This window comes from Gossypium raimondii, chromosome 2, assembly GCF_025698545.1.
Source record: "Gossypium raimondii isolate GPD5lz chromosome 2, ASM2569854v1, whole genome shotgun sequence".
Taxonomy (NCBI): Eukaryota; Viridiplantae; Streptophyta; class Magnoliopsida; order Malvales; family Malvaceae; genus Gossypium; species Gossypium raimondii.
Window position 1 is genome coordinate 30,685,212 of NC_068566.1, and position 5,365 is coordinate 30,690,576.

A 5,365-nucleotide genomic window follows, 5' to 3' on the forward strand; every position below is an offset into this window, starting at 1 on the left:
TGTTTTTCTTTTTTCAAATTGTTAATATAATTTTACAAGTTAAGTGGCTTAGCACAAGCACAATCCCTGTAGAGACGATAACTCGATACTTACTTATTACTTGATACTTATTACTTGATAACGACTGTGTACACTTGCACAAACCTGAGCGTTACAAGTTTTTGGTGCCGTTGCTGGGGATTGTCAACTATTGCCATAGTCATTTTTCGTGAAATTATTTATTTTCAATTTAATTTATTCCTAACATTCCTAACTTATTATTTTTAATTTTTGTGGTTTTCGTTTCAGGTGTTTATGAACATAGATCGAATTATCGAGTTACTCCCTGTAGACCCTAAAATTAAGCAAACTTTCAAACGAAGAAGACGTGAACGAACAACTCAAAGAGAAGTCGAGATGGACCTTAGAAATTAAAATCAAAACCAAGGTAATCAAGCCGATTATGTACGAAATCCCATCCTCATTGCCGATGATAGGGATCGATGCATCAGACAAAATGCTGTGACACTTTTCAGTGAGTTAAACCCAGGAATTAAAAGGCTAGATATTGAGGCAACCCAGTTTGAATTGAAACCATTGATTCATTTAAGATAGCCAGTGTGACTAAAGATGCCCTGAGGTTAAAGTTGTTTCCGTACTCATTGCGAGATCGAGCACGAGCATGGCTCAATTCATTGCCGCCAAGTTCCATATCTATATGGCAAGAATTAACAGAGAGATTTTTGGTTAAGTATTTCCCACCTAGCAAAAATGCTAAGTTGAGGAACGAGATCACAACTTTTCAGCAACTAGATGACGAGTCTTTGTATGAGGCTTGGGAGCGATTCAAGGAGTTACTTCGTAAGTGTTCTCATCATGGGATTCCTCATTGTATCCAGTTGGAGACATTCTATAATGGTCTCAATGCACATACAAGATTGATGGTAGATGCTTCCGCGAATGGTGCAATTTTGTCTAAGTCTTATAATGAGGCTTATGAGATCATCAAGAGGATCGTGAGTAATAACTATCAATGGCCAACAAATCGAATAGCTTCAAGAAGAGGAGTAGATGAAGTTCATGAAGTTGACTCTCTCACTTCGTTATCAGCTCAGGTATCGTCTATTTCCTCTATGTTAAAATAGTTAACCGCTAATAGTACTAATAATTTTGCAGCTCAGCCACCAAGTCCGTTTGAAGTAGTTTACTGTGTGTAATGTGGGGAAGGTCATTCTTTTGTGAATTGTCCATCAAATCCTGAGTCAGTGTACTATGTGGGGAACCAATATCAAAATAGGAGTGGACAAGGACCCCAGTCTAACTTCTACAATCCTTCATGGCGTAATCATCCTAACTTTTCTTGGAGCAACCAAGGAAATGGACCAAACAACAACTCATTGCAGCAAAGACCCAACCAGTCTCAAGGGTTTAATCAGCAAGCTCTAAAACCACCTCAAGCTGAGGCATCAAACAATTTGGAGAACTTGTTGAAAGCGTACATGGCAAAAAATGATGCTTTGATCCAAAGCCAATCAGCAACAATGAAAAATTAGAAAACCAAATGGGTCAGTTAGCTACGGAGCTTCGTAATAGACCACAAGGAACCTTGCCGAACGATACTGAGAATCCAAGAAATTTGGGTAAAGAACATATCAAGGCAGTGGCATTACGAAGTGGAAAGACTCAGGAACCACGATTGATTGATGTTGAAGATGTGCATGTTGAAAATGAGGAAAGTCAACCAGTTGTTGAAGTTCCTACACCAAAGGAATCAGATATTCCTTAGTGAATTCAAATATTTTAACATCTTCTTTGGATGCAGATTTACCTACTCAGAAAAGTTGTCCGGTTCAACTGAAAGTTCCATCACCTCGATATCCGCAAAGATTACAGCAACACAAGCAGAAACAGGAGGTGCAATTCAAGAAGTATTTGGATGTTCTGAACCAGTTACACATCAATATTCCGTTGGTGGAGGCTTTAGAACAAATGCCAAATTATGTGAAGTTTATGAAGGATATACTGTCCAAGAAAAAAATGACTGAGTAATTATGAGACTGTTGCTTTGACAAAGGAGTGTAGTGTGTTCCTACAAAACAAACTACCATAGAAATTGAAAAACCTAGGAAGCTTTACTATACCCTATAACATTGATGAATCTTACTTTGGTAAAGCTTTATGTGACTTAGGAGCGAGTATCAACTTGATGCCTAAGTCTATTTTCAAGATGTTAGGGATAGGTGAAGTAAGACCTACAACTATGATGCTTCAGCTAGCGGATCGATCTTTAGTATATCCCGAAGGAAAGATTGAGGATGTTTTGGTAAGAGTCGATAAATTTATTTTTCCTGCTGATTTCATTATTTTAGATTTTGAAGCAGATAAGGAAGTACCAATTATCCTTGGGAGATCTTTCCTAGCCACGGCAAGAATGTTAATTGATGTGCAGAAAGGTGAACTCACATTGCAAGTTCAAGACAATCAAGTAACCTTTAACTTTCTTAAAGCAATGAAATTTCCCAACCCGACAGAGGAGTGTTCAGTTATGGAAGAGATAGAAACCTTGGTTTCTTTGGAAAGCAATTTTGAAGAAGATCCATTGGAGAAAGCTTTAATCTTGACCCTTTGGAGGATGAAGAAGGTGAAGAAAACATGGCTTTGATGGAAGCCAATCTGGGAAATTATATTCAATCCACACGGTTTGAACCGTTAGAGTTAGAAGTCAGAGAATTTGTGCAACCCAAGTTGTCAATCGAAGAACCACCTAAACTCGAACTAAAGGTACTTCCTTTCCATTTGAAATACGTGTATTTAGGTGATTATTCTACTTTGCCTGTGATTATTTTAGCAGAACTGATGAAAGATCAAGAGGAGTAACTAGTTGCTGTTCTAAAGAAATTTAAGAAAGCAATTGGTTGGACAATAGCTGATATTCGAGGTATAATCCCTTCATTTTGCATGCATAAAATTATTTTAGAAGAAAGTGAAAGAGCTCGAATTGATGGGAAAAGGAGGCTCAATCCTATTATGAAAAAAGTTGTGAGAAAGGAAGTGATTAAATGGTTAGATGCAGGAATATCTATCTTATTTCAGATAGTTCGTGGGTAAGTCCGGTGCAATGTGTGCCGAAGAAAGGTGGAATCATGATTGTTGAAAATAAGCGTAACGAGTTAATTCCAACAAGAACTGTTACCAGTTGGAGAATCTGTATTGATTATAGAAAGCTGAACAAAGCCACTCGGAAGGATCATTTTTCGTTGCCTTTTATGGATCTGATGTTAGATCGACTGGCGGGTAATAAATTCTATTTTTTTAGATGGCTATTCGAGATATAACCAAATTGTTGTATCCCCGAAGGACCAACATAAAACAACCTTTACTTGTCCACATGGTACGTTTGATTTTAGGATAATGCCTTTTGGTTTATGCAATGCACCTGCAACTTTTCAACGATGCATGATGGCAATATTTACTGATATGGTCGAAAATTTTGTTGAGGTTTTCATGGATGATTTTTCTGTTTTTGGTAACACTTATGATATATGTTTGAGTAATTTGGCTAAGGTACTGAAGAGATGCGAAGAGACGAATCTTGTCCTTAATTGGGAAAAATGTCAATTCATGGTCAAGAAAGGGATTGTCTTAGGTCATAAGATCTCAAAGAAAGGAATTGAAGTCAATAAAGCAAAGGTGGACTTAATTGAAAGGTTACCGGCCCCAATTAATGTGAAAAGAGTCAGAAGCTTCTTAGGCCATGTCGGTTTTTACCGAAATTTTATCAAGGATTTTTCGAAAATTTTTGAGCCGCTGTGTTTGTTGTTAGAGAAAGATACAGTGTTCAATTTCAACAAATCATGTTTGGAAGCTTTTGAAAATCTAAAGAATCGATTAATTACAGCCCCAATAATCGTTACACCTGATTGGAACTCACATTTCGAATTGATGTGCGATGCAAGTGATTACGCTATTGGAGTTGTGATGGGTCAAAGAAGAAATAAAGTGTTCCACCCTATTTACTATGCAAGTAGAACTTTGACAGGAGCCCAACTAAATTATACGGTAACTGAAAAGGAACTATTTGCTATAGTTTTTGCTTTTGACAAATTTCGTTCATATCTTATAGGTATCAAAGTTACAGTATTTACTGACCATGTGGCCATTAAATACTTGCTTACGAAGAAAGATGCAAAACCAAGGCTAATTCGTTGGATACTTTTACTCCAAGAATTTGGCCTTGAGATCCAAGACAGAAAATGTGTTGAAAATCAAGTAGCTGATAATCTGTCAAGATTAGAGCAAGATGTGGTAACCCAGTCTAGTGTGCCTATCAATGAGAATTTCCCAGATGAGCACTTATTTGAGGTAAGTCGCATTCATGAAATACCCTGGTTTGCTGATTTTTCCAATTATCTTGCATGTGGAATAATTCCTCGAGAAATGACATACCAGCAAAGGAAGAAATTCCTTCATGATAGTCAGTATTATTTTTGGGAGGATCCATTTTTGTTTAAATAGTATGCAGATAATATAGTTTTTAAAATGTGTAGCTGAAAGTGAGATTGCCAAGATCTTATATCATTGCCATTCATCTCCAAGTGGGGGACACTTTGGTGGTTCACGTACTGCAGCAAAGATTTTACAAACAAGTTTCTTTTGGCCAACACTATTTAAAGATGCTTATGCTTATGTGAAGAACTGTGATAAATGCCAAAGGACTGGAAATATAGCAAGGAGGAATGAGATGCCCTTGACAAACATTTTGGAGATTGATTTGTTCGACGTATGGGACATTGACTTCTTAGGCCCGTTTCCTTCTTCATATGGGAACAATACATCTTAGTTGTTGTGGACTATGTATCCAAGTGGATTGAAGCTGAAGCATACCCTACAAATGGTGCTAAGGTAGTCATGCAATTCCTTCATAAGCATGTGTTTACACGATTTGGGACTCCAAGAGCTATTATTAATGAAGAAGGTTCTCACTTTGTAAACAAATGGCTTAAGTGGTTGCTTCAGAAATATGATGTGATGCACAAGATTGCTACTGCCTATCACCCCCAGTCTAATAGACAAGTTGAAAGATTGAACCGTGAAATCAAAGGTATCCTTAAAAAGGTAGTACGCCCTAACAGAAAAGATTGGTCTCGAAGGCTCGATCATGCATTATGGGCTTATCGAACAACATTTAAGACTCCGTTAGGAATGACTTCTTATCGGCTAGTCTTTGGAAAGGCATGTCATTTGCCATTAGAATTGGAGAATAAAGCTCACTGGGCTTTGAAGCAGTTAAACTTTGATCTTAAGCAAGTCGGTGAGAGAAGGATGTTACAACTTGATGATTTGGAAGAGCTGAGGTTGTTTTCCTATGAGAATGCCAAAATGTGTA

General features: G+C 37.4%; 1 non-coding gene across 1 annotated transcript; it reads right to left on the bottom strand.

The window, feature by feature from the left end:
• Window positions 1-755: 755 nt before the first annotated feature.
• On the bottom strand, window positions 756-862 carry LOC128039531 (small nucleolar RNA R71). The gene has a single exon (XR_008194031.1). It is a non-coding gene; the product is annotated as a small nucleolar RNA R71 (small nucleolar RNA).
• Between the last annotated feature and the right edge of the window lie 4,503 nt (window positions 863-5,365).